Source organism: Psammomys obesus, unplaced genomic scaffold, assembly GCF_907164565.1.
Source record: "Psammomys obesus unplaced genomic scaffold, mPsaObe1.curated_primary_1811, whole genome shotgun sequence".
NCBI lineage: Eukaryota > Metazoa > Chordata > Mammalia > Rodentia > Muridae > Psammomys > Psammomys obesus.
In genome coordinates, this window is record NW_026594216.1 from 2,155,839 (window position 1) to 2,181,077 (window position 25,239).

Sequence of the window (25,239 nt, forward strand, 5' to 3'; positions counted from 1 at the left end):
ATGAAATCTGTGCCTTTCTCTTTCCACGTATTCAAGGTGTTGAAGTGAGGACATGGTCGATCCTCTGGAGCAAAACTGGCAACTTCCCTGGGTCTCTTGGTGTGATAACTGTGCTGACAATGCAGGAGCCAAAAGTTTGCCTATCATCTCCGTGAAGGGAATCAAGGGACGGCTGGACAGACTTCCTGCTGCTTGTGGGTGACATGGCAATGGCCACAGTTAAGGAAGGCAAACCAGAGCTAAGCAAAAACGTCCAACCAGCAGTGGTAATCCAACAGTGCAAGTCATACAGAAAAAAAGATGAGTCTTTATTTTGAAGATAGTGCAGGGGTCAGAGTAAACAATAAAGGCGAGATGAAAGGTTCCGCTACCTCTGGTTCAGTTGCAAAGGCGTGTGCAGACTTGTGGCCCAGAATTGCATCTAATGCAGGCAGCATTACACATTTCTCAAGTGTATTTTAAAAATATAATTATTGGGGCCGGAGAGATGGCTCAGAGGTTAAGAGCACTTGCTGCTCTTCCAAAGATCCTGAGTTCAATTCCCAGACACCACATGGTGTCTCACAACCATCTATAGTAAGATCTGGTGTACAGGCAGAATAATAAATAATAATATATTTATTATAAAGACTTCACTCCAAAGAAAGAAATTTGCTTTTCCTAGAATTTGCAATTATACGGTATTAGTCGTATTAAAATGAACTACTGAAATAAATTTCAAATAGATCTATATAGTATGATCCTTTTGTATCTTGCTTCTTTCATTCAGCATAGTGTTTTTTTATTCATTCACATTTTCAAATGTATCAGTAGTTTGATCCTTTCTGTTGCTGAACAGTATTCCTTGATATTTAATATGGGGCATCATGGTTTGTTTATCCTTTCACCTTCAGAGAACACATTTGGTTGCTTCCGTTTCCTTTGTTATTTGTAGAGGCTCTATAGACATTCATGCATTCTTGTTTGACTACAAATCTCTAGGTCTAAGACAAATACTCAAGACTGGACTTTCTAGGTCATATGTAGATGTAAGTTTAACTTTGTTAAACAACCAAACCCTTGACACGGTGGCTGCCTCAACCCGCACTGCTGGCAATGCCCGCCTGTTGCTTCGTCTGCTCCAAAACTTGGTAGGATTCATTACTCTAGGTTTTAACCGTTCTAAAATGCATGTGCCTGGCTAGTTGTGGTTTTCATTTGCATTTCCCTAGTAGCTAATAATGACAATATCTTTTAACTTATTTATTTTTCCATTTGAATATCTTTTTTGGTAAATTTGTTTGCTTTTTCATTTTACCTTTCAAAACAAAAAAAACAAAAAACAAAAACAAAAAACAAAAACAAAAAACAAAAACAAAACAAAAACAAAACAGGTTGTGCTTCCTTACTATGGAGTTATTAGAATTCTTCATATACTCTAGACGTAAGTTTTTTGAAGTATGTTTAGATAGATAGGTATAGCTGTGTCTTTTATGTATATCACACACACACACACACACACACACACACACACATGATTTGTGCATATTTTCCCCCAATCTTTAGTTTGTCTTTTTCAGTCTCTTAAGGCTATGTATGAAGAACAAAGGTTTTAAATTTTGTTCCAGCAGCAATGTAAACTAACTCTTACACACACTGTGACCAAACCAGCTACACATTCAAGGAAACATCACTCTTTCGGTGGTTTTGTCTCTTTGGTGAGACAGAGTCTGTTTATGCTGCCAATGCTGGTCTCGAAGCTATAGGCTGAAGTGATCTTTCTATCTCAGCCTCCCCGGGAGCTGGCAGTATAGGCACAAGTCACCAAGCTGGTTTTCTTTTCATTAAACCTACGAAATTACTCCACAACAGATATCCCAACAGATAGTTCATGCTTGCCTGTTAGGAGTAGAGGCACATACAGTTACAAAAAGCTTAATTCCTTGTCAACTTCCTGCCTATTAGTTTCTCTTTTATAAATTTAGGCAACTTGAAAACCATAAAAGCCTCTTGGACTGATCACAGTGATTAATGCCTATAATTTTAGTAGTTGGGAAATTAAGGCAGGAAAATCATGAATTTAAGGTCAGCCTGGATTGTACACACAGCGAGTCTCACAATAAGGAAAAAAGCTTATTTTGGACAAAATATATTTTATTATTTGGAGCCCTACTCCTATAAGATTTGGACTTACGCAAAAACAAAACAAAAACCAACAACAAAAAACTAATACATTTTAAAAGCCCTGAACCTTTATACACACTTCAGAACAAAAAATAGTTTCTTATCTATATGGGAATCGAAATCAGTGGCACTTGATGTGATAAACACCGTGAGGGCTGTAGCTATCATCTGTGCCTGTAGCGGGGAGAGGAGGTGTGAGAGGGCATGGGAGGCGCTCTCCAGGGCTGGACAAAATGCCTTAACCTCCTGAGCCGTGTCCCTGGGCCCCTGTATTGTAATGAAAGTTATGATAATGTCTGAAGCAATGATTTAAACATTTCCATTGTTTTCTGAGATGAGACAGAGAAAACACTCTATGTAAACATGAGATGGGGGATACATGAGATGAGCAAATACTTCCATTTGCCCTGGAAATGCGATGTGTGAAAGTCAACCGCTAGGAAATGAGATTTCAGTGGTACTTGAGGGTGTAAAGGTCCTAAAAGAGAAACTCCCAGATTTTACTGACGACTCGTGGCTAGGGTTGATTGGTTTGTTTTGAGACAGACTCTTACTTTGTAGCCCAGATAGGCCTCAAATTCATGCTCCTCGGCCTCCTAGTAAGTTTTGAGCAGGGCATGCGCTACATAACTCAGGACTGGGCTCTGAGCTGGCTCTAGGATGAAGTGCTCCGACTAGAATCCACCCAGTACATGCTCTGCTGTTCGCTATCTGCGTTTCCTTTTCAAGAGATTTAACTTCTCTAGACATTTTCCTAATCTACAGGATGTGGCTGATGCTCTAGTATCCACTGCAACTAGCTACTGAGGGTTAAATATCGCAACATATGTGGAGCTTGGTGCCTAAAATCTAGCCAGTAACAGCCAAGAGTGACTGTGTGAGCGTACAACGCGACTCTGGCTGCAGTGTGCAAAGTGAGCGAAGCAAGTGGCTTTCCTTCCTAACACGGAGCCAGAGCCTGCCAAGGTTGAGGCCAGCGCTATTTCAGAAAGCAGAATCTCTTGGCAGAAGACATGTCTCTGAAGGGAAATTAGCAAGATTCAGAGGCTACTCACTCTCTCTGCAGCTCAGGGACGCAGTCATGCTTGCAGGTCAGCATTTCTTCACATCAGCGTTCCGATACACTGTGCTATTTTTAGGCACTGAGGTTTGGGCGTTCTGCGGTGTAATGCCGTCATTTTACACATCAACCAGTAGCTTCTCTTTTTCATGGACACCTATACCAGAAGCTTCATTACAGGTCCTATTAATTCCCAGCCTCCCCAAATTCACCCTCCTCCATCTCACTCTCCTGGCAAAAAGGCCAGCAAGGTCCAGGATGAAGGAGGCTTCAAGGTAAGAAATCTACCCATGGGGATGGGGAAGAGTCAGACAGTACTTGTGGCCTTCTACCTTACACTCAGGAAAGATCAGGCAGAGCCAGTACTCCTGAAATCCCATAGGGGGCTCCACCTGGAAGCAAGGTCTGGAACTCTTCCAAACCACTATGTCACAGAGGAACATGGTGGGAAGTTCGAGGAAGGGAGCTGGCCTGAGAAAGAAGTGACTGTTCAGAAAGCACCAGAGCTAGCAGTGACCAGAGGACATTTTGTACTATGTTTGTAAAGTTTGTTTTTGCTAATGTTTTGTATTTTGTGTGTGTGTGTGTGTGTGTGTGTGTGTGTGTGTGTGTTAGGGGACAGGGTCTCATGTAACTGAGTGTCACCTTCATTCCCAAAGCCCCGTCCTGTCGTCACTCTCAGTGCAGGGATTATAGGCACATACCACTATGCCAGGCTCACAATGTTTGCTTTCAAATGTGTTAAGTAATGTTTAGTTTCTAATGAAGAAGAAACATAAATTCTGGACATGTGAACTATATCAGAATAAAGCCCGGTGCTTTCGTTTTACAGGAGATTAAAACAGAAGCGTCAGTAATAGCATTCCAACTACTCAGTGAGGGAGGAAATCAAAGATGGCTTTAAGTGTGAGAGAGTGTTGAGGTCAGTTATAAAAATAGAAAATATTATTAGAATTAGAAACATTATCCTGGGGGCTAGAAAAAAGGCATTTGCTGAGCAAGCCTAATGACCTGAGTTCAATCCCTGGGACTCACATAAATGTGGAAGGAGAGAACTGATTCCGCAAAGTTGTCCTCTGACCTCCACATACATGCTGCGGTATGTGCACACACCTCATATACACAAAAAATGACAAATAATAAATAAAATAAATAAAAATTAAACATTATCCTGCCCTGTAAGATATTATGCTATAAGATGTGTCATAACCAATAAAGCAAACTTCTCTTTTCATTCTTGTTTTAAAAGAGAGATCTCGTGGGTTTCTTTAGCCTACTTTTTGGTGTAGGCACCAAATTGCAAATTACTGTTTTATTTAGTTCAATGTTCAGATTTTGTAACATTTAAAAAAAAAATCAGTGAAATTACTGCTGATTCACATTCCTCCATACAAAACCTTTCTTCTATTGTTGCTTCAGAACTGCCTGAACCAAAAAACAAAGTGAATTCATCAAAATTCTGTCAATGAAGACTCTCAACCTAAATGAGCTTCAGCAAAGAAAGTCATTCATTGCCTCCTATAACCAAAGAATCCAAAAGTCTTCACCATGGCTGTCTCTAAGGCCTCAAATTGTACCATCAGATCCCGAGTCTCCATCTTTCTGTGTGGCTTTCTGCTTGTTTCTCTGACTCTTCATTTTTATCTTTCTCTGCTTGGCATTTCTCTGTGCTGGCCTCATTTCCCAGGATGCCCTCCCCATGGTGGCTCATATTAGGTCTGGGTTTACCTCTTTACATGCTGGTCCTTGCCCCAGTGTTGAGGGATGAACCCAGGACTAGGTAACCTATCACTGAGCTACATCCACAGCCCTGTTGCCTCCCCTTTGAATACACTCTGCATACCTGGCATACTGTAGTTCAAACCTAGGGCCTTCTACATGCCAACCAAACCATCTATCCCTAGCATGTCTATGGAAGCTTTAAGCAAAGTTCTGGGTAGGGATCCTAGTGCCCACTTTGAGCCATGGGCTCACCTCAGAATCAATTACAATGAGCAATGGGTTATCTGGATCTTGGTTATGTCTCCATAAGTTCTCAGGACTTATGAATAACATCAGCCTCTTAAACCCTAGAAAACTGAATGTGAAAGAGAGCTAATTTGCTGAACCCAGATGATCCCATGAGTGAATCAGTTTCAGTAAGACGCAAGAATGATGCACAGAACTGAGGAAAGCATGATCACAGATTCTAAAGGATATTAATCAGGGCCAGGAAAAGAGATGCATATGGCGAGGTCTGGGAAGGTCTTGAATGCAGTGTTCACGCTCCCTCCCTGTGGTGCTGAGATGCATTACTTTCAACAAGGAAGCTCCTTTAGGACTCTGTGCTCAGGGTTTTTACTTGAATCATTACGAAGGAATAACCAATGAACTCATTAGCCAGGTGATTGGACTCACTCTCTAGCTATGTTTTCTTCTGCTATCTCTGTATTGGTTTAACCTCTAGTCACCCGTCACTTAAACAAACTTACACTTTATTTTTTAGTTTTTCCTGACAGGGTTTCTCTGTGTAGCTTTGGCTGTCCTGGAACTCAGGCTGTCCTTGAACTCAGAAATCTGTCTTCCTCTGCCTCCCAAGTACTGAGATCAAAGGTATATGCCCCATACCCAGCTCAAACACTTATTTCTGTCTTATCCATGCCACACTTTCACCATTTTGGTCTCACTCTGCCAGATTTCCTGCCTTGTTAAAACCCCCTTGAGATTGGCTTTATTTAAAAAAGCCAATCTTTCTTTCTTTGTTTTTTTTTTTTTTTTTTTTTTTTTTTTTTTTTGTCTATTTAATCTGCAAAACCTAAAGATATTCGTTGAAGCCTCATTTTCTGAAACTGAGAATATATTTAAGGGAGAAATTTGGGCTGTTCCTCCTCACTGCTTCTTCTGTCTCTGTAGAAATTTCTGCTTTTTGTCATTTATCCTTTTTAGCTCATCTGCCTTCCCAGTGTAATTATCTTCCAAACTATTAGCAGCTTTCCCCCATTCTTTGACAATCTTCAAGCACCTAGCGTCTAGCCTTACTTTTTTCTCATCTTCTGTCATTATCCTGGGCCATTTCAAAGTCTGATGGCCTCCCAGCTTCCTGTTCATGTTATCTCCATCCCAACTCTCCACATCAAACACTCCTCTCTTTAAAGACATGCCCTCTTGTCATGTCTTTAACTCTCTTAGAGTTTTACAGACAATTATTTTCCCAGGACAGACATCTATTTTGAAATCGGCACTCCTATGTTCAACCTCTTTTTGATATCCCTCTTTACGTGACACTTATATCTGAGTACTTTGTCTCAACTATAGCTGTTACTCTTTTGAACCTCACTCTGACAAATCCATTTGGAAAGTGAGTCTGCTGGTCATTCAGTTGTGCAAATGCCCTCACCTCTCATTGACTCTGTCTTTATCCTTTTACCTGTAAAATTATCTGGAATCCATTTACTTCTTGCTATCCCCAACTGAGCTTAGCCCACCATTACCTCTTATTGGGACTACTGCAGTAATGGCTGCCTGGGCTTCTCATTCATTTTTATATCCCTTTAACCCATTTTTTTTTTAACATAGTAGTCATTGTGATTTGGTGTGGATTTTACACTTTTTTTTTTTAAGTTGTGGGAAGGTGTATTAGTGTGTGTGTGTGTAGGTCAGAGAACTTTGTGGAGTTGGTTCTCTCTTTCCACTATATGAATTCCAAGCGCCCAAATCAGGTAGTCAGGCTTCTTGGCAAATGCCTTTGTCTGCTGAGCTACCCTGCCGGTCTTGTGTACTGCATGTTTTGAGACAGGGCCTTACCTGGCTGGCCTAGAACTTGCTATGTAAAACAGGCCTCAAACTCACAGATCCTCATCCTCCCACCTGTGGAGATTTCCAGAGGTGAGTCACCAAACCCATCATGACCATCTGTTTGTTTTGTTGGTCTGAGACAGTCTTACATGGCTCAGTTGGATAGGTAGCTGAAGATGACCTTCACCACCGATCTTCCTACTTTTACTTACTGAGTATGGGATTACAGATGCAGACCACTGTACCAAAACCATGATACTGGAAAGAAAAGGTATGAGGGTGCTTTGCCTCCAAGTATGTTCGTACACATGTGCATTGTGTGTGCCCGGTGACCATGCATGCCAGAAGAGGGCATCAGGTTTCCTGGAACTAGGGTTACAGATGGCTGTGATTTACCTTATGTTCTGAAAACCCAACCCAGGTCATCTGGAAGAGAAGCCAGTGTTCTTAACTTGGGAGCCATCACTCTATTTTCGCTCATGAGTTGTTGCTGTTGTTATCCAATAATTTTAAAGGAATTTTTATCTTGACATTATCTTACCTAAAATCTTTCAACAAGGCTTCTGTGATTTCATCCAAGTCTTCCCAGATCATTCTGTTGTTTTCCCTGTGCTTACCAGGCTGCAGACACAATGGATTTCTCTATTCCCCCAATTTGTCAAGCTCCTTTGTGCCTCATAGTATCCATATGTAAAATTCCTCATTTGAACACTCTGTACCATCTTGCTATCTCCACTGCTATATGACAGGAGCTGTTCTGTGAATACACAGAAGGCTTCTCCTCTTCAAGAATTCATATTATTTGTAAACTCTCCAGTGGGGGGGGGGACGACAACCAAGCACAGTATGAAAAAGACAATAGAAGGGGCTACAGGTTTATTACAAATGTAAATGGAATGAAGATAAGATGGAAGCATACCTTTTCCTTTTCCTTTTGTGTCACCTTTTGGTTCCTGTTGAGTTAACAAAATCGGTTGCTTCTACATGATTTTTTGCACTGCCCCATGCCAAGTCCATTCAATCAAGTTCTGGTCCATGGCTATTCTGGCTTTCTGGCAGAACGGAGCCAGCACTTTTAAAGACTTTTTTCAGTAGTAGAATTAAGATGCACAGCACACAAGGACATCATGTGCTTTCCTTCACTCAAATGGAATGCTACTTTCATAACATTTTAAAATAAGAAGATGGAAGATTTCCTGCTTACCAGAGGTTAGGATGAAAACAACAACAACAACAACAAAACCAAAAACAAATGGAGAAGTAGCAGAGAGTGATTTTGCCAGGAGAGGTGGAAACAACTACTTCTTTGCTGGTAACAGGGATACTTAGGTCTAGAGGTTAAAGCCAACAGAACAGGCACCCCCAAAATATTTATTGAGTCATTGAATAAACCAATGCTTTTGATTAAAAAAAAAAAAAAGACAATAGAAGCATTCCCAGTGGAGGGAATGTTTATCTATGTGAGCCAGGAAGGGCACCAAACTAGAAGCAGGAACATATCCCAGGATAGAAGCAAGAAACACAAAAGGTATAGGCCTTGGGCACTCCTTGGAGAGTAGAAGGAGGAAGCAATGGCTGTGGTGGTTTGAAAAAAAAAATGGCCACCAGAGGGAGTGCACTATTGGGAGGTGTGGCCTTGTTAGATTAGGTGTGGTCTTGTTGGAGGAAGTATGTCACGGGGAGGGAGGGGGCTGTCTTTGAGGTTTCAAGCTAGGCCCAGTGTGGCATTCTCTCTTCCTGCTGCCTGGGGATCGGATGTAAAACTCTCAGCTCCTTCTCCAGCAACAAGTGTGCCTGCATGCCGCCATGCTTTCTAAAATGCTGATACTTTGAAACTGTAAGTCAGCCCCAAATGTTTTCCTTAATAAGAGCTGCCGTGGTCACAGTGTCTTTTCACAGCAATAGAAACCCTGACTAAGACAGTGGGAGATGTAGTTGAAACGGTTTGCATGCTGTGGAAAGAGGCTTCTTTTGTCTAATATGCAAAAGCAGGGTTCCTCACAAAACGGTTTTATGTAGAAAACAGACAGCCTACATGCTATTATACTGTAGTAGTGTGGGGGAAAAGGTGGAATACCAAAGTAGTCCAAGCAAAGGATCACAATTGAATTGAGGTGGAGATTGTGGGAATGGAGTGAAGATAGATAAGAAATTTTTGAGGCAGAATAAGAACTTGATTGCTGTGTAGCTCAACTCTAATAGTCACATCATGCATCCGAAAAGTAAGTGCACAGAGACAATGCCTGTATTGTTATGAACTTGGAAAAATAGAGCAAAACGCAAAGCAAAATGCAAAGAAGGAGACATGAGTTCAAAGCCAGACTGAGCTACTTGGAAAGTTCTAGGTGAGTCTGGGCTACATAACAAGACCTTCAAGAACAAACCAGAATATATAGAGCAAAGTAAAATCATAGCATATGGAACAGTGATTTTAGATAGGATGGCTCCCCAAGAGAAGGTAACACTTGAGCAGTGAGGCAGGGAAATGAGCCCTGTGGATGTCAGGAGAGAGGGTGCTTCCGGCAGAGTCAAGAGTCAGTACAGAGAACCAGCAATGAGCCTGTCATGTGGCTGAGAAACAATGAAACCATGGTAACTGAAGCCCAGTGAAAAGAAAGGGAAGACTAGGAGGAGAGAAAATCATAACATAGCTAGAGGCTAGGTCACAAGGGCCTTGTGTCATGGAAAGAACTGTGTGCTGCCTAGTTTTATGCTTGTCTTTGTTTGTCTATTTGTCAATTTGACATAATCTGAGGTTATCTGAGAAGAGCGAACTTCAACTGAAAAAATAATGGTAGATGTAGGAGAGCCCAGACCAGCAAAATGCAGTGATATGCCTGTGCAGGAGTCCTGGGTGGCATAAGAAAGCAGGCTGAGCAAACCCTGGAGAGCAAGCCAGGAAGCAGCATTCCTTTGCAAGGATTCTGCTTTAGTTCTTGCCTTGACTTCCCTACGTGATAAACTACAACTACAAACTAAAATAGTCCTTTCCTCTCCAAGTTGATTTTGGTCGTGATGTTTTATCACAGCACTAGGAACCTAACTGAGACAAAGTGTGATGCAAATCATTAGAAAAATTTGAAGAGAGGAATGGCGCCTCTGTTCTGGTAGAAGCAGATTTCCAATTAGAAAGAAAAAACATAGGAGCTGGCTTAAAGGGTAAAGAGCCTGCTGTAAAAGCACAAAGACTTTAATTTAGAATCCCAAAACCCATGCATAAGGCGGGTGCAGACCTAAGGGCTGGGGTTAGGCAGGAAAATTCTGGCCAGACAGTACAAAAGAAATAGTGAGCTTCAGGTACAGTGAGAGACACTGCCTCACAAAAGTATGGAGAGTGATTAAAGAAGACATTCTGGCTTTACACATGCCTACACAACTGAGAGAACCCACCCTCACACACATGTACACACATGCACACATACACATTTAAAAAATAGAGGAATCTAACTGAAAGGTGATGATGGCTCTGGTGAGACTCATGATGAAGGTCATATGAATTCATTAAGAGACGTGCGATAGAAGGCAGGGTTGATAAAATGTACTAAAGGATTTAATGAAGATATTATGAAAATGAAGGAATTAATAGTCTCTCAGATTTCTGGTCTGAATAACGAGATGGAAAAAAAAATTACTGAATTAGATTTCTCATTGCTGCAACAGAACGCCCAAAAAAGCAACTTCAGAGAGGAAGGATTTATTTTAGGTTGCAGTTCGAGGGTACTGTCCATCATAGTAGGAAATATGATGGCAAGAGCAGCTGCAGCTTGGTGAGGGTGACATGAGTGGCTGGTCACATTGTGTCCATAGTCAGGGAGTAAAGACAGATGAATGTTGGTGGGCAGCTGGCCTCCTCCTCCTCCTCCTCCTCCTCCTCCTCCTCCTCCTCCTCCTCCTTCTTTCCAGTCAAAGATGGCAGTCCATGAGTCTTACTTCCTCCTTAAACAGTTGTGGAGATGCCCTAGTAGCCATACCCATTGTCATTGTCATTGTGACAATGAATAGTGATCTTCACCATTACTGAATAAGAGAAGAACAAAAGATTACGTTTGAGCAGCAGGAAATCAGGGTTTAAGAATATATTGTTTGGGGAGATGACTCAGAGCCTAAGAGCACTGTCTGCTCTTCCAGGGGTCCTGGGTTCAATTCCCAGCAACTACATGGTGGCTCACAACCACCTATAATGAGATCTGGTGCCCTCTTCTGGTGTGCAGGTGTACATACAGATAGAACACATAATAAATAAATCTTTAAAAAATACATCGTTTATTTCTATATTTTTGTCTAGGTGCATCTGCATGCAGGTGCCCAAGGAAGCCAGCACTAGCATCCATCTGTCTCTGCTTCCTGGGAGAGGAAAGAGCATCCGCTCCCCTGGAGCTGGGGCTATGAGATGAATGTTGATGAATGAGATGAATGAATTCAGCTCATAGTACAGGAAGTTAGAGCCACCCAATGTAGGTGCTGGGTGCCTTTCCTCTGCAAAAGCAACAAGAACCCTTAACTTCCGAGTCATCCCTCCAGGTCCCCACCCCCAATTCAGTCTTGGATGTCTTTAGTTTGGCATACGCAGGATATCTATGCACAGTGGCCAGTGAACACGAGTGGCCTTTCAAGAGAAAGGCTGAGGTTGGAGACACACTTTTAGAATCAATGACATATAAATGATTCTCTTTTAGGTAGGGTCTCCCTGTGCATCTGGATAGCCTAAACATCATTATGCAAACAAGCTGGCCTCATACAGAAATCCACCTGCCTCTGCCTCCTAAGTATTGCTATTAAAGCTATGTGCCATAACACCTACCTTATTTTTATTTATTTGCTTTTGAGACAGTGTCTTGATGTGTAGCCCTGGCTGGTCTGGAACTTTCTATGTCTCTTAGGCTGGCTTTGAATACACATGATCTACCTGTCTCTGCCTCCCTAGTGCTGGAACTACAGGCATATGCCACCACTCCTGGTTTGTTGCTAATTTTTAACTGTGTGTGTATTTGTGTGTATGTGTGTGGCTATGTACATGTGGGTGCAGGTGACCCAGGGGTCAAGAAGGCGGCACTGGAACCCCTGGAGCTGGAGTTGCAGGATGTAAGTGTCTGAACGTGGGTGCTGGAACCAGACTTGGTCTTCTGCAAGAGCAGTGTGTTCTCTTAACTACTGCACCATCTTTCAGTCACCTATAAATGATATGTTTTTCTGAAAAATGAGTATAAAAGTACTGGCTGCTTTTTTTTTCTTCATCTTTTTTATTTATGGCTGCTTTTTAAAATATATATTTTATGTATAAGTGCTCTATCTGCATGTACACCTACATGCCAGAAAGGGGCATCAGATCCCAGTATAGATGGTTATGAGATACCATGTGGTTGCTGGGAATTGAACTTAGGACCTCTGGAAGAGCAGCCAGTGCTCTTAGCCACAAAGCCATCTCTCCAGCCCTCATTCCCTTTGAAGATTTATTTATTTATGTTGATTTTGCAGAGAACCCATGTTCAGCTCCCACTGTCCGTCTGGAGGCTCACAGTCATCTGTAACTCCATTTCCAGGGGATCTGATGCTCCTTTCTGACCTCCACAGGCACCAAACGTTTGTGATGCACACACACACACACACTGTAGGCAAAAATCATCACACAGATAAACACAAAAACATAAATCTTAAAAAGGTAAGTATTGGTTCAAGAGTGGAGGACTAGAAGACTCCAGATTCTTAAAGGTTAAGAAAAAAAAGGGGGTGGGATCTATTGAAGAGTTTGGGAAGGAGTGGCGAGTGAGATGAAAAGTAAAGTCAACAGACATGGAAGCCAAGGACATCTGTCAAGAAACAAGTGGCCATCACCCATCACGCTAGCTGCTGCTCATGTCAAGTACGTGAGAACTGGGGTAGACAGCACGACCTGGGTGAGAGCAATCTCAGAAGAGAAATGGGGTGAAAGCGTCATTGGAGTAGTGTAGAATACAGCAGAAAGAAAGGAGGTGAGGCGTCTCACTATATGCAGAGAAGCAGAAATAGTGTACAAACTGGAGGTCACAGGCCACCAGAGGAAGGCTTTGTCAAGAAGGCAGGAAATACTGGTGACTTGAGAAGAGGGTAAGTGTGGAGGCAAAGTCCTCAAGCAGATGAGAGCTTTAGAGAGGGGTGGAAGTTGGAGGCATAGGTTTTGCATCCAACAGGGACAAGTGTGAGAAAGGATTGAATCATTTAGAGAGAATGTATAAAACATGGACACCAAGGACAGAATTCTGAGGAAAGGTTTTCTTTGTTTAAATATTTATTTATTATTTATACAGTTTTCTGCCTGCATGCCAGAAGAGGGCACCAGACCTCATTATAGATGGTTGTTAGCCACCATGTGGTTTCTGGGATTGAACTCAGGACCTTTGAAGAACAGTCAGTGCTCTTAACCTCTGAGCCATCTCTCCAGCACCCTTCTTTGTTTAAAGGGTTAGGAAATAAGGGGCAAAGATTGAGGACAAAAAAACTTGGAAGAAACATTCATTTTTCAGATTTTTAATGCCCATACCACAAGACATATTGTCGTCCATTCTGTCCCTCCTCCATCCTGTAAAGCCTTCCCTTCCCTGGATTTCATCTCCATCTGTCATAGCACTTTATACATATCTTTATTAGCACTTCATTGCATTTACTTTATGTATCTGCTTCTACAAACAAGCCTGGAGTTGCTCCTTCTACCCCCCAATCCCTTTTATTCACCATTGTATCCAAAATAATTAACATTATGCCCCAAACATAGATGCGCTCAGTAAATGGTGCAGGGGGGTGGGGCCACAGATAGAGTAATAGATAAACATTAGAAAGTGTGAATGTCTTCTATGCCTTTCTAAAAGCAGAGTATGTGCTGGAAAGAATTTACCAGTGAAGCCATCTGGAGTTTTCTCTGTAGGATGGTTTAAATTATGAATTCAATTTCTTTAGAATATAAAATTTTCTGTTTATTCTGGTGTCAGTTCTGATAAGTTTTGTTTTATAATGCATTTCCCATTTCATGTGAATCGTCAATTTGGCACAAAGTTATATATAGTATCCTCTTATATTTTTAAAGTCTATAGGACCTATAGTGATGTCACTTTTTTAATTGCTAATACTAGTATTTTTTTCATTTTTCTCTTGACTAGTCTTTATAGTTTAGTCTTATTTCTTACTATCTTAGAAGATTATTAAGTTTGGCTTTGTTGACTTTCTCTCACATATTTAATAAATAAATAAGTAAATAAATGTTTATGTGCCTTTCTGTTTCATTGGTTGCTGATTTTCTTTTAAAGCTTTAATTTATTATTGTTGTTGTGTGTGTTTACGAGTGGGCAGAGTATGTGTGGAGGTGAGAGAATGACTTTTGGGAGTTGGTTCTCTCCACTGTAGGTTCTGAGGACCAAACTCTGGTTGTCAGACTCGCTGGCTTTTACTCACTAAATCATCTAGCTGGTCCTACTTATTTTATCTGCATTAAATTTGCTGCTCCTAGGATGGAGGAGGGGTCCATGAGACCCCAGCTTTAGCTGAGGAGATATTGACAGTTGATGCTCCTGGGGTAGGGAGTGTCAGTTTTCTTTAAGGGCATGACCTCTGGTAGGCTGGCCATGATCCAGTTGACACCCTCACACTTGTGAGTGTACAAGCACCACAAGTTAAACTAGGTGGGTTATTAGAAAACGAAACAAAACATGAGGTTGGAGGAGTTGCGGGGGGGTGCCTGGGAGGAGTTGAAGGAAGAGTAGGGGTGACTGCGATCAAAGCACATTTTAGAAAATTCTCAAAGAAATAATAAAATATTACATTAAAATACAGAAACTGCTATGACTGTCTTCCAACACCCCTCTGAAATCTTATGTGTAGTTCCTAACCAAATCAGAACATTAGTTGGGTCCTAAGTGAAGCGGGAGTGAGTCGGCATTATACTCTAGCAAGTTTGGTTGTTGGCTAAAAAAGCTCATAGGAAGCGTGGTTTCAATTGTAAACACATTGGTGGACCCTGGAAGTGAGCGTATGGGTTAATCAATTACCCCTGGACCCGAAATAGGCAATCTAAAAGGACTGTTTTCATAAGCACTGCAATCACTACCAGCAGATGTCCTTCACGCAGGGTCTGAGAAGTTTCTCCATGGTTCCCATAGGGGTTTCTTCTAAAGTAAAGTCAGCGGCATTCACTATGACAGTTGAGCTCAGAGGACACAGCTGGTACTGGTTTTCTCTCCTCTATGATCCACTCTAAATTCCCCTCACCTTTAGTATCACCTTAGCACGTCTTGCTAAGGTATATGGTGATATGAACCAAATCTTAACTCGTGACAGTTCCTATATCCTCCAGTCAGATTTGCTCCATGTGTCCCCTCAGTTACAAGGGCCCATTGGAATAATAGGAAACATCTAAATGCTTTGAGCAGGCCTGTCCTCCTACTGCTCATAGTTACTTCTGTCATGAGTGACACTTTTTTTTACTAACTGGTCTCTGGATTTAAGGAGTCTAGAATGCCCCAGTAGCAGTCACTGCTTGTAGCTCAACTGGATACTTGCTGTGTTTCTTGATTAGAAGGAGGACTGGCCCTGCCGATCCCAGATTTGGGATACTGGAAATAGTGAGTGACTGTTAGGAAAGGGAAATGGGCCCAGTATCCAGTCTTTGGTCAGTAGGCATGTCTCATTTTCTCACCAGGGTCATAGTAGCTATTATACAGGATAATGATGTATCCTGAATTCTTTTGGAGTTGCTTCTGAGCAGACCTTCACTTTCAACATAATAAAATCACCCTAGCTCTCTATGAAGCAAGACTCTTCCATGACATAGTGTGACCAGTGGATCCCAGATCCCACGGGCCCGCTCTTGCATCTCAGCTCTTTTATCCTAAAGCAAAAATCTGTTTCACAGTATCTTATGCTTGTGGAGTGGGAATAGTAACAGCTCTACCTGGAGATCTGCAGGTACGAAAAGAAAATCAACACTCAGAACAGGAAATTACCACTGTGACAAGGGACCACTGTCCTCTCCAGAATAAAAAAAAAACCCAATGTAGTCAACCTGTCACTAATATGGCCAGGTGATCTTGAGCAAAAGTGCCATATTAGGGCCCAGAGTCGGTTGGTCTCTAATTTCATTAAGTTTCCATTGCTGCAACAAATGCGTGAGCAGAGAGGCTAACGCAGAAGTCAGCCATCTTCAGTGTTAAGGGAAGCATTCGTTAATCCATTGAGAGCTTCTTTCCCCTGTTTTCGTGCCTACCATGGATCTGTCTGACTTCTAGCCCCTTAAAAGGAAAAGAGAGAGGGAGAGACAGAGGTTGAGATAGACAGAGGTTGCCTCAAGTGATTATGGAGGCTGCCAAATCCTTAGATCTGTAGTCAACAAGATGGAGACCCAGGAGAAGCAATGTATAATCGATTCCAGTTTAAATGCGCAAGACCCGGGCTTAAATCAGAGTCTGCAGGCTGGAAATCTTGAGAACCAAGAAGAGCCAAAGTTCAAGCCTAAAGGTCAGAAAAGACAATGTTTCACCTTAAGCAGCCAGGCAGGGGCTCCCTCTTACAATCTTTATGTTCTATTCAGGTTTTCCATCGGTGGGGAGAGGCTCACCACAGAGGGAAGGCAGGGTGCTTCAGAGTCTACCAACTCAAATGATAATCTTATTCAGAAGCACCCTCACAGACATACCCAGAAAAGCATTTGATCAAATATCTGGGAACTCAATGGCCCATTCAAATTAACCCAACAGTAGATACCACAAGCTCCAAAGTGCATCTTTTCACACCTCTGACACCTTCAAGATGAAACCACTGGGAAATATGGCCAAGGTGGGGGTGATGGCCTCTAACACACACTAGGATAACTTGGACATTTCTCTTTGTTTCTCTTCCCAGTTCTTGCTGATCTTTAAACAGCGCCATCTGGCCTCCGTTACATGGATGGTGGCGTGATACCCAGAGTTATGCATGGGTTCTAGCTGTCAGCCCAGTCCAGCAGAGAACTTAGTGATACCGATGCCCCTATTACCAGGGCATTTTTAGTGGCCTCGGAAAATGGTGTTTCTTTTGTGCTCCTTCATGAAACAATGGTCTGGTCTCACAAAGCACCGGTTCCTAGCAGGGTGTGGTGGTGCACACCTGTAATTCCAGTACTCTGGCAGAGGGAGGCAGGCAGATCTCTGTGAATTTGAGGCCAGCCTGGTTTACTGAAGAAAAAAAAAATTGCTGTATAACAAATTTTCCTACGTTTTTGTTTATTCCTTTGTGAGGTATTGGAGCAACTCAAAACCATTGCTGTTTTGTTCAGCATTGATCATAATTCTTCTGGGCTTTTATGACAACTCTAACATTCGCTGGTCTTTGTTAGGATGTTAAATCCTATGTCTGAAGAAGTACCCCCAAGGAATCTTGATTGTTTAAATTTAATTCCCAGCCCTTTTGATGAAAGGACCTCAGAATTAAATTCTGGAACATTCCCCTATTTTCTGCACATTAGTTAACTCATTTAGCTCCTTGATATAAAATCTCTTTTCTCAGGTCCCAGCTGGGTTTTGCTTCTATTTGGCTATTGGTCTGGCAGCCAGGAGGTAGGAACAAGTCCTGTGGTTTCTTTTGTGGTAAAGTGACTATGTAGTTACCCTTACTATAGCTGTGTTAAGAGACACAGACAGTGTCTGCCGTCTTTGAAAGTACACAGAGACCTGCAGGGCAAGTGTCCATAAGGATGCCCACCTAGACGTCCTATCCAGGGTCTGGCTTTTGTTTCAGGGTCTCTGGCTTTTTCAAATAGGGGCTCTAACCTGCTTTAAATGCAAATTATATGTCTCTGGAGCTTTGTGACTATCTTATCCTGAGCTGTGGCTCATCTGTGTCAGCTCTTCAATACAAGGATGAAACATCTTAGTAAGCTACTCAAGAGTCCCTCAGTCTTTCAAACTTGGTCATCCACCAAAGGAGACCGGCTTTCCCATTATTCCTCTCCAGAGTCTGGTTAGCAGTAGGCAGACAACCTGCTGTCCTTGTGTTAACTTCCAATATGTCTGTCTTTCTTTCTTTCTTTCTTTCTTTCTTTCTTTCTTTCTTTCTTTCTTTCTTTCTTTCTTCCTTTCTTTCTGTCTTTCTTTCTTTCTGAGACAGGGTTTTTCTGTGTGGCCTTGGCTGTCTTGGACTCGCTTTGTCAACCGGGCTGGCCTCGAACTCACTGAAATCGGCCTGTTTCTGCCTGAGTGCTGGGATTAAAGGTGTGCAACACCACAACTGGCCCAATGTATTTCAGATTCCTGAAATTGTAGTTACAAGGGCTTTCTCTCTAGTGGAATGTTTGCCAACAATGATAGAGCCTTTAGTAAGTGGGCTACCACCTTGTGCTAGGAACTACTCATCTTCCTATACTACTTAGCTCCTCTTTACTTATCAGAACAGTCATTAAACGTTTAACTTGTGTGTTTCCCGGATCTCTTTTAACATTGTGTCTGTCTGGTTGCACCAAGAAGCAAATATCAAATTGGAATTTGACTTGTGTGCTAATTTTGAATGCTGCCAAAACAAAATAGTACAGGGGGGTGGCTTAGCGGATAGAAATTTGTTTCTCTACAGTGCATGGGGGCCACCCTAACTGGCTCCTTTGAAGGTCATTTCAAAAGCCCTATGTCCAATGACAGTCATATTCTGAGGCACTGAGGGCTAGGGTTAATTTTTGAGGACTTAGATAAAAATATCTAAAACATACACTGTAAAAAATATCTGTACAAGATAAATGGAAAGAGAACACAAAATGCAAGAGCCTACAGACTCTGATCCAAGTTTGACTTGAAGGATAAAGTAAAACACTGGGCAGCATCTACATGAGTTGTTTGTCCTCAAGCAATGGCCTCAAAGGCAAGAAGCCCCAAGTTTGAGTTCTCCTGCTATGCTCAGTCATCAGCCAGGGGTGTCAATTACTATTTTTGGAGACATTTGCAAGAATCAAAGCTAGATAAAACTCTACATATCCTTGCATTAACGAGTTATTTTAAAATATTCCTACAAAATGATTGAGGTTAAAAAAATCTTATATAGGGAAGCAGCCAAATCTAAAATGTCTTTTTATGTAAATAACAAATTGTAACTGCTAGAGATAAATGTGGACAGATGGATTTGCAGAACATAATATTTAGGAAGAGCAAAGAGACTTCAACTGATTTGAAATCACTTTTTTAAAACCCCCACATTTCCTGCAATTTGCCCAGGAATGTCTGACACCAAGTGAGCTTATGTTATTAACAAATAGCTCTATTTTCCTTATATTATTGAGCAATCAACTTGAGAAAACTGTGTACTTCCAATGAAATGACAAGGCTTCTAATCTATACTTGAGAAAGTACCATGCTTTACTGTAACAAGTTTAGATCTTGTAATCACTCTAAAATAATTATGGCAACCTTCGATGAAGGAGCCCATTTCCTTTCTTTGCAAAACTGTCCAAAAGGGCACTACAATCTTTAAGAGCTCTCATTCTGTGGGTGAATGTGGTACTTTTATTAATGTCCAAATGACATTTCTTCATGAAGCAAAAGCACTCTCATCTTGCAGTATTTCACTTAGAAAGGCTGTGCCTAACTGTCCTGGTTAGATTTCTATTACAATATTAAAACACCATGACCAAAAGCAACTTGGAAAGGAAGAGTTTTATTTTATGAAGGGAAGCCAGGGTAAGAACTCAAGGCAGGAACCAGGGGACAGGAACTGAAGCAGAGAACATGAGGTGCTGCGTTTCTGCTTTCCCAGTTTGCTTTTTTATATACCCCAGGACCACTGGCCCAGGAATAGCATTGCTCAGAGTGGACTGGGCCCTCCCATCATTAATCAAGAAAACGCCCCATACACTTGCCAGCAGGCCAGTATGGTGGATGCATTTTCTCAGCCAAGGTTTTCTCTTCCCAAATAATCCTAGCTAGTGTTCAAAAAAACAAAAAACCCTAACCAGCCCACTAACAAACTTCTGTGTTATTTTAAAAATGCTTTAAAATTTAAAAGTATCAATATAAAATACTGAACTTTCTCACTTCAAGTCAGGACTAGGCGTGTAGCTTGGTGGTAGAGGACATGCTGAACTTGTATAAGGCTGCTTGATACCAGCATCATCAAAAACAGCACAGCCAAAGCCCCTATTTTTCCAAATATACATTAATCTCTATGTTTATAAGTTTTTGGGTTTTTTTTTTTCTTAATGAATCTACCTAGAGTCTCTGTGACGTACTGCATGATACATGGAGTACCGAGCCTCAAAAGACTCATATTTCAATCACTTTCTTTTTTTCTTAGTTTTAAACTGTACACAACATAGAATTTCTCTCTGTAACATATCTTAAACATATGTGCCAGTGGTATTAAGTGCATTCATGTTGCTGGATTTCCATTACCACTGTCCATCTCTAAAACTTTTCCTCCAGAAAAAAGACTCTGTGCCCTTTAAATTATGACTCATTTCCTCCTCTCTACCCTTGGTAACTGCTGTTCCTTCTATGACCTTGACTATTCTAGGTACCCCATATAGGAAGAGTCACATAATTGGCTTTTTGGGGTCCCACTTATTACACTTAGCACTTCTTTTCTCTTATCTCCCCCACCCCAACTCATCTGTGCAATCTCAGGGGGTCAAACTCCAGGGTCTTATACACACTAGGCAAGTACTCAACCAATGAACAATAGCCCAGCCTCAGCATAAAAATACAAGTTGTCGCAAATATCAGTTTCATTTCTTTTAAAGGCTATGTACATATGCACATGATGTCTTTAATTAAGTTTATATAATTTTTGTCGATTTTTTTGATACCGACTCTCGCTACACAGTTCTCATTTGCTTAGAACTCACTTTATAGAGCAGGCTAGCCTTGAATTTATGGTAATATTCCTTCCTCTGCCTTTCTAGTGACAGGATTACAGTTGAGTAACCACACCAGGTTTTTTAAAAACAGACACCACAAGGTTTTAAAATTACATTTAAATGCAGTCTCTCTATCCTCCCATTATCTGCCCAGGTGCCCATCGACGCTTTTGTTAATACCATGTAAAGTTTGAGGCATTCTTTGTGGTTAAGTTTCAGAAACATACTCCATCCCATTTTTACTATATATCTTACAAAAAGCTATGAGAACAGTAATAACTTTCCAGAAGCTTTTTGAAAGTGAAAATTTCGTCAGGCATGATGGTCACCTTTAATCCCAGTGACTTGGAAGGCAGAGGCCAGCTTGGTCTACAGAGTGAAACCCTCTCAGAGCAACAACAAAAACTAACCAAACACACACAAAAAGAAAATTTTTTTTTAGCTTCCATTTAGTAAGAAATATTTGCAAGTTGGATATATATATATATATATATATATATATATATATATATATATATAATTTTTTTTTTTAAGAATTCAAACCTGGGATTTGTTTTTAACTTAAGACAAGCTTTCTCTGTGTAGTCCTGGCTGACCTGGAACTCACTTTTAGACCAGCCTGGCCTCGAGCTCAGAGATCTACCTGCCTCTGTCTTCTAAATGCTGAGACTAAAGGCCAGTGCCACCAGTGCCCAGCAGGACTCTAATAGTGGGTCTGAACCAGTGTGTTGGGTGCTTCAGCCAGTCTGACTTATTGTTAAGAAAAGTCGGTATGGCTTATTTTTTTTTAATTACATTTGTATTCATTTTGCATGTGTATGGACACACTTAAAACACCATGGAAAGTGTTCTAGTTTGCTTTCTAGTGTAGTGATAAAACTCTTAGCCAAAGGCAACTTGAGGAGGAAAGAGTTGATTTGTTTTGTATGTCCAGGTCATAACTCATTACTGAGAGATGTCAGGACAGAAACTTAAGCAGGAACTGGAAGCAGAATCATGGAGGAATGCTGCTTGCTGGCTTGCTCACTCTATGCTTAGCTATCTCTCTTACACAGTCAAGGACCATGTGGCTGACAATCTACTGCCCGCGGAAGGTTGGGTTGACCTACATGAATGAGCAGTCGAGGCAATGCCCTGCAGACATGGCTACAGGCCAGTCAGACCTATGCAATTCTTCAGTGGAGGTTCTTTTCCCTGGGACTGTAGGTTGTGTCAGGCAGACAATAAAGAGTAAGCTGGCAGTGTGTGTGTAAGGTCAGAGGAAGTTTGGCAGGAGTTGGTTCTCTCCTTCAATCATGTGGGTCCTGGGAATTAAATTCAGGTTGTCAGGATTGATGGTAGGTGCCTTTTACCACTAGGCCAAGTTTGTAGGTTTTCACCTATTTAAAAAAAAAAAAAAAAAAAAAAAAAAAGACTGCAGAGCAAACTCCTACATGGTTAAGGTCATTTTGCCAGGCCTTCTTTGGATTTACACACATGACACCACACCATTCGAGATCCAGACCTGGAGATCCAAGGCTCAGGATGAGGATTCAGGCTTGATCCTTACCTTTTTCTGTTACTAAAGAAGAATAAGAACCTTAGCCAGGCACAGTGGTACACACCTGTAATCCCAGCACTCGGGGAGGCAGCGGCAGGCAGATCTCTGAGTTTGAGGCCAGCCTGGTCTACAAAGCGAGTCCACGACAGCCAAAGCTACACAGAGAAACCCTGTCTCTTAAAAAAAAAAAAAAAAAAAAAAAAAAAAACAAGCAAGCAAAAAAAAAATTTAAGTAAAATAGGGGGTGGGGTGGGGCAAACCTGTCTTAACTGTCCAGATGAGAGTTATTTAATGAGCATTTACAGGCAAGATAGTCTGTGAGGTGCTGCACTAAAAAGGATGTGATTGTGTGTACCAGCCATGCAGCTTACTAGCTAAGAGCACCTGGCACCTGTGTCCTCCTCCACTACTCCCCATTTCATTGAGACAAGGTCTCTCACTGAACTCAGAGGTTGCAAGAACATAAGCTTTCCTTTCTTACACACAACCTACCTGTGAACCCCCTGCATTTCTGGCATATATGTACAAGCATATTTATCTGTAGAGGTTCATTTGTGAGACAGGTATTTATCACTGCATTGGATATTAGGAGAAGTTGTGAGCACCTTTCATCTCCAAGTGTTTTCTCTACAGTAAAAATATTTCTAAACAGCAGATATGGACAATTTAGAACCAGCACATTTCAATAGAAAGCTACTGACAAGATGAAGGGAAATCTTGCTGAAAGCTGACAAGAAAAGGTTTTCTTTTCAGTGATCTACAAGGACAGTTTCTTCGACTTTCTCCTTAGTTTTTATTAATGCCAAATAGCCAACTGTCTAAAACTACAAAACTAAAATTCTCAGGCGGGCTAAGGGTGGCAAATAAAAGGTAGGAAAACAGACATTAACAACCAAACAACCAAAACAGACATTTCTTCTACCCCCTTACTACTGAAATGCTTTGCTGACTTTTGATCCTAATGGAGGGCCACGTAAGAACTGTAGGTATGACCAGGAGAATTGCATTTTGGTGTTGCACATCTGTATTCCCAGAATTTAAGAGGCTGCGGCAGGAAGATTGCCTTGAGTTCTAGGACAACCTGAGCTACGTAGTTTAGGGCTAGTGAAGGCTAAAAGTGAGTACTTGTACAAAACAACAACAAAAACCAAGGAAGTAGAGATTTTTCTTTCAGACAAATATGGCCTATCACACAACTTTTTTTCTTCCTCTTATGCATTCCCATTTTTTAAAAAAGTTATTTTTATGCATATAAGTGTTATCTGCATGGACACCTGCAGGCTAGAAGAGAGCACCAGATCTCATTATAGATGGTTGTGAGCCACCATGTAGTTGCTGGGAATTGAACTCAGGACCTCTGGAAGAACTGATAACACTCTTAACTGCTGAGTCCTCTCTCCAGCCCCGAATTCCCATTTTTAAACGTAGACCTGTCAAACAGCAGCTGCTTACATTTACAATATAGAAAATGACATTAGAAAAAAATTGAGGCATAGGGGGCTTGGAGAGATGGCTCAGAGGTTAAGAGCACTGGATGCTCTTCTGGCGGTCCTGAGTTCAATTCCCAGCAACCACATGGTGGCTCACAGCCATGTGAGATCTGGTGCCCTCTTCTGGCATCTAGGTGTACCTGCAGACAGAACATTGCATACTAAATAAAGAGAATTATTTTGGAGACAGGGTCTCTCTATAGCTCCGGCTGGTTTTGAACTCACAGAGATCTCTCTACCTCTGCTGCCTCAGTACTGAGATTAAAGGCCGAAAAAAAATGATATTTAAAAAAAAAAAGGTTTGTGTGTGTGTGTGTGTGTGGTGACACTTGTGTAGGTGCCAGCAAAGGCCAGAAAAGGCAGTAGATCCCCTAGAGCTGGTTATGAGTAGCCTGACAAGAATGCTGAGAACTGAACTTGACTGAACTTGGGTGTTCTGGTACCATTTGCTCTTGCCTGCTAGGTAGCTCTCCCGCCACCAGAATAATGTTTTGATATGCCGTGTATGTATATATAATAATGTAAATATATATATATACATATGTATATATCATGATTGAGCTAAACTAGCATTCACTACTTCCTACCTTTTATTGGTAGAGATATTAACTTTAATCACCCTGATGTGTCTTCACTAGGTATCACTTTCACCCGAAACTTTGTACTCTGACCATCCCCCACGCCAACCCCCGCCAGGACAGGGCGGTTCATGAACGCTAGGGAAGTACTCTGCCACCGACCTTTCTTTGATACATGATTCATTTACAATGTTTCTAAAGAGCTCTCAAGTTGCTTTTCTATTAGGAAAAGGAAATGAGAAGCACACACACACACAAAGAAGGTTCTTCTTCATGAAAAAAAAACAAACAAATAGTGACTAGTCTAAATCTCCGGTCCTGAGCTCTGGGTTTTTTTTGGGGGGGTCTGAAACTTGGATAGCCAGGGTGGTGGTGGTACTACGTGTACGAATCTAGGGAAGGCCTGGTAAAATAACCTTACCTATGCAGGAACCTGAAAACCTTTCTTGCAGACTAGAGCCTACCAACTTTTCCAACAAGCCCGGCTGGCAGAAGCGCCGGGAGCGTTGGCACAGACTCTGCACTGGGTCTGCACATCCCTCAAGTCACAAGTCCTCAGCAAAGCTGGTTCCGGTTGCCACAGAGCCGGGGAGAGCTGGGCAGGGGAGCGCGAAAAAATGACCGTGGTCCCCCGGCTGCAGTCACGCGAACTGGCGAGGCCCACGTTACGATCCCGACAACCCAACGACCGGTCCAAGTCTTGCAGCTGTCGAGGGCTCACACCTTCTTCGCGAGGTTCACTCTCACCACCAGCCTCGAGCGCCAGCGCCCTTAGCAACCACCGGAGACTAGAAGCGGAA

At 41.7% G+C, this 25,239-nt stretch overlaps 1 pseudogene; it reads left to right on the forward strand.

Annotated features, from left to right (window-relative positions):
* LOC129684886 (60S ribosomal protein L23-like) lies at nt 1–25,214 on the forward strand (annotated as a pseudogene).
* Nucleotides 25,215–25,239: the final 25 nt, after the last annotated feature.